Source organism: Terrapene carolina, unplaced genomic scaffold (assembly GCF_002925995.2).
Source record: "Terrapene carolina triunguis isolate 2854851 unplaced genomic scaffold, T_m_triunguis-2.0 Scaffold638, whole genome shotgun sequence".
NCBI classification, from domain to species: Eukaryota; Metazoa; Chordata; order Testudines; family Emydidae; genus Terrapene; species Terrapene triunguis.
Window position 1 is genome coordinate 418080 of NW_020664989.1, and position 13485 is coordinate 431564.

Sequence of the window (13485 nt, forward strand, 5' to 3'; positions counted from 1 at the left end):
AAAGGGTGTGAGTACGTTAACCAAAGCTTTGTTGCATGTAATACTATATTATCATATGTATCTTTTGAATAGCAGTAATGCAATTGTAACTTTGTAACTCTGGGTATTTTACCATTTATTTACTATTATTAATTTTAATAAAAAGTCTTTAAGGCTATATCTGTCTCAGTGTGAGCTTCCCGTCATACCCCCGAGGGTCCTTTATAAATTCTGTGAAGCCTAATTCAGGACAAGAACTTTTATCTTCTGATCAAACAGATTGGCAAGCCTAAAACCCATACTAATTAATATTGATAATCATAATTATTAATATTATTATTAAGATCAAATAAAAATAAATTAATAAATTAAATTCCCATATTATCCAAATTAATATTATCAGTACACCCTAAATCAGGCTACAAAGGAAAAGGTCGCTGTAACTCAACTTGCATCCATGGCTCTTGAGGCCACAACACAGAGTACTAAGCACTGTACGACCACAGCTGGTGACAGAAGGGTCTTTTCCAAAGGCATTTTCCACTAGCAGGGTCCTCTCTGTGTGCAGAATTCCTCATAGTTTGATGTCTGCAGGCACTGGAGATCACTATTTTGGCATCTTTCTCTCTCTGTCTCAGTGAACATCCGCTGTGGTTGTTGAAAGTCTGTGATGGGGCAACCTGAACCCTGTGTCCCACCGTCTGGACTCCCTCTCACACTGTGATGCTGTGACAAGCTGTGAATCTCTGGCACATATTGCACTTACACAGACATCCACAGGTAGGGACACATCCAACTGAGTTACATGAATGCTTCTCCCAGCCACTCATAAAACTAATGATAGAGAGCCTCCCGCCAATTCCCCCCAGCTCTGCAGCCTTGCACCCCTGGATTATACCGTCTTGCCCTAGTCAGAAGCCTGACCAGTGTGAGTTTATTATCCAGTTCACCCCTCCCTCATTGTGAATAGTGCATGCACCAGCCTTGTAATAGAGCTGAGATTTCCCAAGAACTTCAAGCAAAGTACACTAGTTTAAGTACAGCATAAAATAGATTTATTAACTACAGAAAGATGGACTTTTAAGGATTGTAAGTGGTAGGCATAAAAGATCAGAGTAAGTTACCAAAGAAAATAAAAGACAAATGCACAATCTAAACTTTACACCTTATTACACTAGGCAGTAGTTAGGTCAAGCAATTTTCTCACCCCACTAGATGTTACCCTCCTTAATACATAGAATTCCCCCGAAACATGGACCACTGTCCTCAAATGACCTTCATTTTCTCAGGATTCCTGCTGCTTCCAGCGTAGGTGGGGGAGGAGAAAGGCAAAAACACAGTCTCCTATTCCATATTCTTAGTTCAAGTGTCCTTCATACACCCTAATGCTATACATATTTGAAGACAATGATGGATTTAAGCAGATCATGACTTTTCATATGATAACTTACATGGAATGCTTTGTATGAAATATCACAACCATATATGAACGATGAATATGTGGGCTACAGGGGGCTATTTTGAGGTCCATCATGTCACAAAAGCCTCTAGAGACTGGCCTTTGGGAAGAGCTGGCTGAAGAGCCTTCCTAGTAACTGAGAGATCCTGGTTTGGCCTGCCAGTTTTTCCTTGCTGAATGAAACTTGTCTGTTGGGCTCCCTTTTTTGTATTTCTTTCTTGTAAACAGAAAAGAAGTTCTTGACCAATCCTTGTAAGTGCTTGTTCAAGACACAGAGAGTCTCTGCAGTGGGGCAGGGGGTTGGGGTGTGGGAGGAAGTCAGGAGGTGGTGCTTACCTCGGGCACCACAGCTCGCAAAGTGACCGGCACAAGCTCCACTCCAGCAGTGGCTACTAGGTGGAGGGATCGGGGGGGCCAGCTACAGAGTTTCCACTCGGGGTGGGGGCAGCACGTGGAGACAGCCTCCCCCTCAGGAGCAGCATGGCATGGAGGGAAGGGGGCAGAGAGGGCAGGGAGCCCCCTTAGAGTGACTGGCACGTCTCCACACTTTGCTTGGGGAGGCATCGGGAGTTTTTAAATGGTAAGTGTAAGCAGGGTCTGAATGAGCTCCCCCCTCACATCAAGTGATGAGCTGGGGGAAAGACTTCTGGAACAGACCATGTTTGCATAGACACGCCTACTCTGCCTAGGTATGCAGCCTGATGGGGCCGCTTTGCCAAAATGACCAGCCAGCCCAGATGAGTTAAATGGATTAAGTGGATCCCTGGATGCAGGGAGCTCTGACGTTGCTCCACACGCACCCCAGAGCCCCCTAGAGGTGCACAGAGGAGCAGCATTCCAGGGAGGAGCAGGCAGCAATGCCAGCTGCTCCATGTACACAGGTCAGTTTCCCCACATGGGTGCAGTAAGGGGGTGTAGAGGTGAAGAGAGTGCAGAAGAGGGGCAGTGGCTGGGTTCACAGGAGGGGAGTGCAGGAGTTAAGGGCAAAGGGGACACAGTGTAGGGGTTAGGGCAGGGGAAGGAGTTTTGTGACAGCGGGTGCAGGGGAATGCGGGCATGGAGCTGCTTGGTTTGCAGTGCTAGTAGCGCCCGGAGCATGTCTGCTTGGCACTCCATAACATTTAAGAGCCGCTCCATGGCTTCATTCTGGCATGCCACGTTCTCCTTTCGGTCCCTCTTCTTGCTGTCCGGCCACTCCTTCAATTCTTGTTTTTCGGCCACAGAGTGCATCATTACATTATGCAGAACGTTCTCTTTATTTCTTCATGGCCGCTTTCTAATTCTGCGAAGCCGTTTAGCCAGCGATAACAAAGAGGGAGGCTCGGCTCATAAGGTCATATCTGTGAAGCCAAAATGCAACATTTTACAGAAGCAGTATTGTTTGCAAAACACAGCCCACTGATGCAGTGATTTAAAACACAGCCACTATGCACATACTTATCACTAACTGGCTGACCCCAGGCAAGAACACATGAGCCACAAGACCCCCAAACTGGTAACAGCAGGGACAGGGGAAATCACTGTTCCAGGACCGTACTGTACACTGGGCATGTAGCTCTTCGGGAGATCCAGCAGTGTAGGGGGGGGTCTTATAATCATTCCTGTGACCACATTTTCCACAGGTTGTGTTCATTATAGAAGGTCTCTCACTGCTGAGGATGAGCAGGGAATCAAGGGAGGGTCTTCTCCAAGACTACGGCTTCTGCCCTGGCCCTTACATGGCTCACCTGTGTGCAGGAATGGTCTCCCCCCGCCCCCTAATGACAGCAGAGTGGTATGGGAAAGTTACCCTTAAAGGGGTAATAAATAAAACAGCTCTGCCAAAGAGCCTGTGGCAGCAGATTGCCCAGTATCTCCATGAGAGTTTCATGGAGATCTCTGGGGCAGATTCCTGTGAAGTGAGGGAGTCAATAAACACCTTGATCCGCTGATCAGAAGAGGCACATGGTGGTATGCACATCATACAGCCCTTTGTCCTGCATATTTAGCTCCCAGTCAGCAGTTTCCCCTCACTTTGTTTATTTTGAGCTAACTACAAAGAGCCTCATGTCCCCTTTTCATGTCAGAGAAATCTATTGACTGATGATCACATTTCCCCTCCTTTCCTGGCTAGGCAGGATCTGGGTATGAGGAATCAGAAAATAACAATTAGAAATGTCTGAGCCAGACTTTCAACACACAACACCTCTTTTCCCTTTTGAAATAACATTATTTCCTTAGCCCTTTTTAACATCAACCTCTTGTTCTTCTTCAAATGCTGTTACCACAAGCTCTGAGCTACTAATTTCCTTACTGCGCCCTTGATATTTTTAAAAACAATGAGGAGTCCTTGTGGCACCTTAAAGGCTAACAAATTTATTTGGGCATACGCTTTCGTGGGCTATAAACCTCTTCATCGGATGCATGGAGTGAAAATACAGTAGGAAGGTATAAATACACAGCACATGAAAAGATGGAACTTGCCTTAATGAGTGTGTGTGTGGAGGGGGGATCAGTGCTAACAAGGCCAATTCAATTAGGGTGGATGTATCGCTTTTCCAACAGTTGACAAGAAGGTGTGAGTATCAGAGGGAAAATTATTTTTGTAGTGACCCGGCCACTCCCAGCCTTTATTCAGGCCTAATTTGATGGTTTCCAGTTTGCAAATTAATTCCAGTTCTGCAGTTTCTTGTTGAAGTCTGTTTTTTAAGGGTTTTTTTTGTTGAAAAATGGCCACTTTTAAGTCTGTTATTGAGTGTCCAGGGAGATTGAAGTGCTCTCCTACTGGTTTTTGAACGTTACAATTCTCCATGTCTGATTTGTATTTATTTATTCTTTTGTGTAGACACTGTCCGGTTTGTCCAATATACATGGCCGAGGGGCATTGCTGGCACATGATGGCATATATCACATTAGTAGATGTGCAGGTGAACCAGACCCTGATGGTGTGGCTGATGTGGTTATGTCCTATGATGGTCTCCCTTGAATAGATGGAAATGTCAGTTTGTTCTCTCTTCTTGTTCTATCTAAGCTAACAGGAAGAGCCATTTACTGCATAAGATTGTTGAGAAGGAAGAGAGTGCATTTTATTTTGGGCTTGTCAAATACACAAAAAAAGCACACTTAAGGCAGCAAGATGAAGCCCCCAATGTGGGGCTTAAACCCACGACCCTAAGATTAAGAATCATATGCTCTACTAACTGAGCTAGCCAGGCTGTTTACAGTGCTGCTTCAAAGGCACAATCACAGTGTAGAGACCAACACCTACAAAGTCTTCACCAAGCATTCTCAAAACTACGATACCCGCACGAGGAAATAAGGAAACAGATCAACAGAGCCAGACGTGTACCCAGAAGCCTCCTACTGCAAGACAAGCCCAAGAAAGAAACCAACAGAACTCCACTGGCCATCACATACAGTCCCCAGCTAAAACCTCTCCAACGCATCATCAGTGATCTACAACCCATCCTGGACAACGATCCCTCACTTTCACAGGCCTTGGGTGGCAGGCCAGTCCTCGCCCACAGACAACCCGCCAACCTGAAGCATATTCTCACCAGTAACTACACACCGCACCGTAGTAACTCTAACTCAGGAACCAATCCATGCAACAAACCTCGATGCCAACTCTGCCCACATATCTACACCGGCGACACCATCACAGGACCTAATCAGATCAGCCACACCATCACCAGTTCATTCACCTGCACTTCCACCAATGTAATATACGCCATCATATGCCAACAATGTCCCTCTGCTATGTACATCGGCCAAACTGGACAGTCCCTACGTAAAAGGATAAATGGACACAAATCAGATATTAGGAATGGCAATATACAAAAACCTGTAGGAGAACAATTCAATCTCTCTGGACACACAATAGCAGATTTAAAGGTAGCCATCCTGCAGCAAAAAAACGTCAGGACCAGACTTCAAAGAGAAACTGCTGAGCTTCAGTTCATCTGCAAATTTGACACCATCAGCTCAGAATTAAACAAAGACTGTGAATGGCTAGCCAACTACAAAAGCAGTTTCTCCTCCCTTGGTGTTCACACCTCAACTGCTAGAAGAGGGCCTCATCCCCCCCCGATTGAACTAACCTTGTTATCTCTAGCCTGACTCACTCTTGCTTGCATATTTATACCTGCCTCTGGAAATTTCCACTACATGCATCCGACGAAGTGGGTATTCACCCACGAAAGCTCATGCTCCAATACCTCTGTTAGTCTATAAGGTGCCACAGGACTCTTTGCTGCTTTTACAGATCCAGACTAACATGGCTACCCCTCTGATGCTCTACCAACTGAGCTAGCCAGGCTGTCTACAGCAGCTCTTCAAAGGCACAGTCACAATGTAGCAGGAGCCCTAAGGAAGTTTCTTTGCAAGTTGAGATTCCTTTTCTGACATTTGCCTTCTGTCTTCGTTCCTTCACTCTCCAGCTAGCAAACAGGGGCTATTACAAGGCAGGTTAGATGCTGGATTCTAGACCAGACAACTGGGGTTGATCTACCAGCTGGTCAGAGAAATGAGTACGGGAGGGTAAAATTTAGTATTCTCCCACCAGGGGGAGATGCTCTTTGGGGGATAGTCAGAAAGCTTCTCAGCTCCCAGAGAGGGGGTAGACAATTCGGTTCCCCCCAAGCCACACACACATTTTTGCAGGACATTAGACCCCCTGGGGAGAAGCTCCTCAAAGAAAATGTGGCCCCAGAAGTGTCAGAGAAGGGAATCACTGTTTGCCTCAAGAGGTGGGTGAGGGAAACCTGCAGGTCCTTAGGTCCCTCCACCGTTTGATGAAGCCATCTGGGGTAGCCGAGGAGGACAAAGAGAGGACAGAAGGTCTTGCAGCTGGTGTGCAATCACCATGCTCCCAGTGGCCCGAGAGAAGCAGGGTTCAGCCCTTTATCAGTTTCCTGAGAGTATAGAGCTAACAAAATGAGAGCTATGCTACGGGGCAACTAAAACCAAAAGACCCGTTATAATGAATCAGCATCCCATCAGGTGACATCAACCCCCTTCTCTGGGTTTCTATCCCAGAAATACTGTCAATGATTTTTTCCCCCTGACAGAGCTTCCAGATTATAAACAGAAGAAGTGGAGAGGATTGCACTGGGGTAAATGAAAGCAGAGGAGAATTGCTCCTCTGGTGATTGCTTTGTTTTGCTCCTGTGATGCTGATGGAGGAACCTGAAGCATAATTTGAGTTTGTGACACCATGTCATCTGTTTTTTGGGCTCAGGGCAATGGAGAATGGACCAGCATCTGACATTGGCGAAACAGGAATCTGAGAAAGCCAAATCTAGTTGAAAGAAACAGCCCTACCTGGTGCTTTAAATGGTGGGCTCTGGTTTTTTAATGGTCATGGCCTGGGTTCAATTCCGCATTTGAAATTGAAAGGAAAAGAGGGCTCCTTGTCCTTATCAACAAGGCAAAGAATGGCTTTTTTCTCAGTAAATATTTTTAATAGGTGCTGACTCGACATGCAGATCTCATTTCATTTGTGTTTACAATGGAATGGTTCTCTCTGGGATAGACAGAAATTCTTCGGCTAGCCTCAGATTCCACAGGAATACTAGAAGCAATAGTGTCTAAGTAATACCGGCCTTTTTTTGGAGAAAAAGCAATGTCCAAGTTTTCCATGGACATTTCCCTTCCATCTCTTTGGGCTTCATCCAACAATACAAGAAATCAAAATGCAGTCAAATACATGGAAAGTTTCCCACCATAGGTTTCACTGAGCAGGCCGTGGGGAAAGTTTTGCCAGAGCACTTGGTTATAATATCCCTCTCTGACCATAAATGGAAAGCAAGGAGATAACTCTCAGCGCACACAACTTAGGGCTCCCACTTACAACTCAAAACCACAGATTGTGAGTCTCACATTCTACACTGTCAATGTCCTGCACCCTTCTCCTGTATATTGAGCAGCCAAGCCTGCCTCCCCAAGTTTTTTCTGGATAAGGAGGTTGGAATTTACCCAAATATGCACCATCTAACACTTTGAAAGATGTTTGATTTCCCTCCAACTTCTATCATAGAAATGCTAAGCAGTTGGTGTTATAGGAGAGGTTGAAATGAGTCTATTTCTTCAGGTAGAAGGCAATGCTTGTGTCAGAAGGAGAATTTGAACACCCATCTCCAAATAGAACCCAGAATACAAATGACAGAAAGACACAGCCTTGAGTTTGATGCAGTAGACCTCTCGGCCAGCCTGACCCTCTTAGTCAAGCCATTTATCAATCTTAGTTTTCTTTACTTGTTATGAATTCTTTAGGGAGGCAGAGATGGCACATCTCTTTCAACTTCTAGAGAACTTCTAAAGCACAGCTGATTTTTATATGTAGTCTTCCTGCTCACTTTTTAAGTGAATAAAAGATGAAGAAGAGTAATGGTGAACCTCAAACTCCTGCATGGTTAGCCAGACGGCCAAGCAACCAGCACCCACAACTGCTACCACCTTTTGTTTTCAAAATAGCTCAGCCTTTCTGAAAACCTGGCCAAAATTTTTGTTGCCCAAATGGCAGATGAGTTCTTCTGAAAATCTGGCTCTAGGGGTGGGTGTGAGACCTTCTGAAAATTCTGGCCTCTGTGTCTGGAAGCTCTAAGAACCTTCAGAACTTTTATCTTGTGTGAGAACCTGATGAGAAAACCTTCCTTCTGTAGAACTCAGCAGAGATTTTCTCATTGACTTACAATCACAATGTTTCATCTTGATCTCAGGTTTAGATACCAACAAAATGCATTTATTGTATTTTTACATGCAATGTGAAAAAAACACCCCTATTTGGGCAGAGGGATAGAAGTAGGTTATTATTATTGTTATTATAATTGTAAGCAGAGTCAGGATGAGCTCTACCCTGACATCTGGTGGTGAATTATGGCGAGTGTGGAAAAGAACTCCAGGGGCGGATCTTGTTTGCATAGGCACACCCACACGCCTAGCATGAGCCCACAGCAACTGAAAGTGGTTACTTTGGCTGGTGTGGGATCCCCAGTTTCTCTGTTATTGGGGCAGGAAGAATAAAGTTTTGTTACCCTGATTCTGTGAATCAAGGCCAGTGGAACTGTTGTATGACAGAAGGACTGAGTGAATCCGTCACCATTACCTAAGTAGCATTTGCTTGTCAAGGGGCATGGGTTACAAAACCCAGTGAATTGAGAGAGGTTGGGGGCAGGTATTGGTACCTGGTGGTGTGGGGCCCCTGCGTGAGCCTGAAACACCAATTGCACCTTCTCCTCTCTCCACTGTTGAATGTCAGAGCTAACTTTGATTCCCTTAGGAGTCTAGTTACAGGCTGCTGAGCTGAGTTCACTTTGGGCCACTAGTGCTCCAGCACTGGGGCTCCCCTACTATGAGCTGAAATCACTATGAGCTGAAATCACAAAAGAGCTAAAGTTACTAAGAGCTGAGATCACTGAGGCTGTGTTAACTAGTGGGGGAGCCTGAATTGCTAAGCGGCTGGCGGAGCAGTTTGCGGGGACAGCTGGAGGAGCAGCTAGCCGAGTGGAGCCTCGCGAGGATGGTTGGAGCAGAGCAGAGCGGAGCTGAGCGGCTCACAGGTCGGTGAGCGGAGCGGAGCAGAGCAGCTGGAGGAGCAGCTGGCAGAGCGGAGCCTTGCGGGGACGGTTGGAGCGGAGTGGAGCCGGGCGGCTCACAGGTCGGTGAGCAGAGCAGAGCAGTTCGTGGGACGGCAGGAGCGGCTCACGGGACAGCAGGTGGAGTGGAGCGGCTCGTGGTGAAGGCTGCGGCGGAACCCCACGGAGAGGCGGCCGGTTGGTCTCGGATCACGTAAGGTGCCCCTTAACACCCTGCGCCCCTCCCCCCTGAACTCTGGGGCTGCACTGACCAGGGACAGAGACTTTGGGGGGTTGTTGGACTTTTGGGACTTTGGTGATTCTTGGGTTGCTGGACCCAAGAGACTTTGGGGTTGTTGGACTTTTGGGACTTTGGTTGCTGGTTTCAAGAACCAACGGGAAAGGACACGGCCCAATTTGCTGGGGTGGGTCTTCGCTCATGGTTTGGTCTATGAACTCTAGTTGTGGTGTTTTCCCAATTTAATGCTATGTCGTTTACCTCATGTTATTAAACATTTTTCTGCTACACCAAGGCTCTGTGCTTGCGAGAGGGGAAGTATTGCCTCTTCGAGGCGCCCAGGGGTGTGTGTAAGATTTTCCCAGGTCACTGGGTGGGGGCTCGAGCTGGTTCTGTGTCACGCTGTTGGGAAGGGACCCCTATGTACTGAACCCGGCCCTTGCTGCTATCACTTGGCCTGGCAGAAGGGTTACATAATGTTGGTTAGGCTACCTAGCAAGGGGGGGAAATAATTTGCACATGTCTATTTATGTAAAAGGGCATGCAGCCTGGACTGTGGGGTGTACAGTGGAAACATGCCATATTCTGTTACTAGTCGGTGGGAAGCTTTAATTTTTATAGGTTTCAGAGTGGCAGCCGTGTTAGTCTGTATCCGCAAAAAGAACAGAAGTACTTGTGGCACCTTAGAGACTAACAAATTTATTTGAGCATAAGCTTTCATGGGCAACAGCCCACTTCTTCGGATGCATAGAATGGAACTTTATTGAGGAGATATATATACACATACAGAGAGCATGAAAAGGTGGGATTTTTCCCCCTTGCTAGCTAGCCAAACCAACATTATAATAACAATAATAGACATTCAGGTTGAACCAAGATGAATATTTTTTCCAATTTTCTTGATGAAACAAAACCAAAAAATCATTTTGGGTCAACCAAAATATTTCAGCAAATAAAATATTCATCCAAAAAAATTTCATCCCACTCTATATACAAGTCTTTGAAAGTAACCATCCCTGAGAAAGTGACTATTAGCCTCTTCCATTCCTGAGGTCTAGCTGCTGAAGTGTTCTAAGCATAGACAATGGGCCTTTCTCCTGTTGCCAACTGGTTACTACCTTCTTCAGGTAGCTACTGATGAAAGGAAATGTGGTTTAGTGGCAGACCTACTTCTCAGAGTTGGTAAGACAACTTCCACCTTTTCATGCTTTCTGTATGTGTATATATATCTCCTCGATATATGTTCCATTCTATGCATCCGAAGAAGTGGGATGTAGCCCATGAAAGCTTATGCTCAAATAAATTTCTTAGTCTCTCAGGTGCCACAAGTACTCCTGTTCTTTTTAATTTTTATATGGTCTCCAAAGCCCTTCCCAACATCATGTAGAAGATGGGGGAACCAGGAAAAACCATGGAATTGTTTAAATTGCAAGTGAAGAATAACTGAAGGTTTTTTTTAAAAAAAATATAAAACCACTTTTCCCTGACTGAGAATCGAACCCAGGCCATGGCAGTGCCAAATCCTAACCACTAGGGAAATGATGATGTTTTTCTTCTCGCTTATACTACACTTTCTTAAGCTACTTTCTATCCAACTTCTGAAACTGTTCCATTGTCCACTCCCTGAGGGGCTAAGAGCAGAGAGTGTAGGAACTCCTGTGCTCAGGGTCACAACCTGAGCCCAACCCAAGCCACTGAAACAAACTCAAATGATGCTTCCTCCAGCAGGATCACAGAGCAACACAAAGAAAACCCATGAGGAACAATCCTCCTCTGCCCTCATTTACCCAATCACAACCCTCTCGGCAGCCTACCTGGACACTCTTCCCGGAAGGACACTGAGTTGATAGGAGCTCTGGCATAGAGACCAAGGGAGGGGTGTTGCTCCCCCTCAGTGTGAGCTGATCTCATTCTGACTCCATGTAACGGGGCTCTGAGCTTTCCCATCTTCTGAGTTCTGTGTCCTCAACTAGCAGCCAAAGTGCTGAACCCCCCCAGACCCTTCTGCTGGGAGCATGGTGATTGAACAACAGCTGCAAGTCCTTTTCCCCTCTCCTTGTCCTCCTCGGCTTCCCCAGACCTTCCTCACAAATGGTTATATCAGACGTTGGAGGGATCTATGTACCTGCAGGTTTCCCTCACCCACCTCTTAAGGCAAACAGTGATTCCCTTCTCTGACACTCCTGGGGCCAGGCTTCTTTTGAGTTTTTCCCCAGGAGGACCTGAATGTGTGTGGCGTGTGGGGAACTGGCATGTCTGTCCCGTCTCTGGGAGCTGAGAAGCTTTTTCAGACTCTCCCCCACTAGATGAGTCCAACAGCACCTCCCCCTGGTGGAAATGTCACCCTCCCTCCCTGGTTTCTCTGACCAGCTGATGGCAAGAGCATGCTAAATCAACCCCAGCTCTCTGGTCTAGAAAGTAGCATCTAACCAGCCTTGTAATAGCCCCTGTTTGCTAGCTGGAGAGCGAAGGAACAAAGACAGAAGGCAAATGTCAGAAAAGGAATCTCAACTTGCAAAAAAGCAGCCTTAGGGCACCTTCTACACTGTGATTGTCATATCCTTCCCAGCCCTCTTTATTCTCATGGAGATTGTTTCAGGCTGCGGACGGTCAGCTCTCTGCCTATCGAGTGGATCACACTGTATTCATTTCTTGTATATTTATCTAACTCCTCGTTACTGCATTTGTGATGATTTATAAAAACCAGCCTGAGAGTAAAACAAGATGTCAAGAAAAATCAATATACTGCGCTAAAATACCAGTGGAACAGTAAGGAAATTTGTAGCTCAGAGCTTGCTTTAACATCATTTGAAGACATGCAAGATGATGAGAGTTCAAAAATATTATGGGAAAAACGTTATTTAAAAAGGGGAATGTGATGTTGTATGTTAAAAGGGTGGGTTAGAGAGTTCCAATTATTATGTTCTGATTCCTCACACCCCCAACTCTGCCTAGCCAGAAAAGTAGTGGAAATGTGATCATCAGTCAATAGATTTCTCTGACATGAAAAGGATACACTAGGCTGTTTGTAGTTAGCTCAACATAAAGAAAAGTGAGGGGGAAACTGCTGGTTGGGAGCTAAATACGCAGGACAAAGGGTTGGGATTCTTCTACACTCAGATTTGTTATGTAGCTTGCAGTCTCCCAAATGATGGTCTATTCCTTCCCTCAAAATGCCAGCTAACCCTCTCCTTTTGAACTTAAAGCTCCATGAAAGGAAAAAAATAACAAGGAAGAAAGCATAGAAGTTATGGATGTAGTTGAGAAAGGACTTGGAGTGATAGAAAACCAGCGAAGGGAAAGCAGCACTGTTTCTGCCTGGTTTTGAACCAGGGACCTTTTGCGTGTTAGACAACTGTGATAACCACTACTCTACAGAAACCACCTATGGTCACTTTTGGGTCCTTTTCTAAGGCTCTCTCAGGAGCCACTACACTAGCTGATTCCCTTTGAAGAACAGGGAAACAAAGGGCACCAAGAACTTATGGTGTTTGGATGAGTCAAGAAAAGGGAGTAGCATTGTCCCCCTCGCATAGCCCAGGTTCAATTCCAGGTCAGAAAGCAAAACTCTTCTGGAAAAATATCCAAAAAAATGTTGTGTTTCACTTTACTTCATAAGTACAGTTGTGTGGCAATTAAATGATGAACCTAAAGTTTCATAAAAGCAAATTGTTTGCTCACACCAGCTCCCCCAGCACACTAAACAAAAAAATGTGGGAAATATGGATGTATTTGAGAAAATGGCTTGGAATGAAGGAAGACAAAAATTGATCAGTAGAGAGAAAATGCAGTGTTTCCCCCTGGTTTGGAACTTCTCTCGCAACTACTGTAATAGAAATGCTAAGCAAATGGTGTTCTATTGTTCCAAAGGAGATTGAAGTGAGGCCATTTTCTCCAGATAGAAGAAAATGGTCATGTCAGAAGTGGGATTTGAAACCATGTCTCTATGCAGAGACCAGAACACCCAAGAGATAGGAAAAAAGAGTTTTAAAATTGGTGCTTTAGACCAGTCCACCATCCTAATGCTACAAAGAATGTGACTAATCAATGCTAGTTTTCATTAATATTTGATGAACTCTTTAGGGAGGTCAAAATGGCACATCTCTTTCAACTCCTAAAGACCTTCTATAGCACAGCTGATTTTTAGATACACTCACCCAGACCTAAAGTTACAGGTTTCCTGGAGCTCCATGAGTTCTGAGATGTTGTAATCTCCCTGCTCAAGTTTTAAGTGAACAAAAGATGGTTGCTAGCAT

General features: G+C 45.4%; 1 non-coding gene and 1 pseudogene across 1 annotated transcript; both read right to left on the minus strand.

Moving 5' to 3' along the window:
- Nucleotides 1-13485, minus strand: part of LOC112124981 — a 573457-nt pseudogene that overhangs the window by 397564 nt on the left and 162408 nt on the right.
- TRNAV-AAC lies at nt 12539-12611 on the minus strand. Its single transcript has one exon. It is a non-coding gene; the product is annotated as a tRNA-Val (tRNA).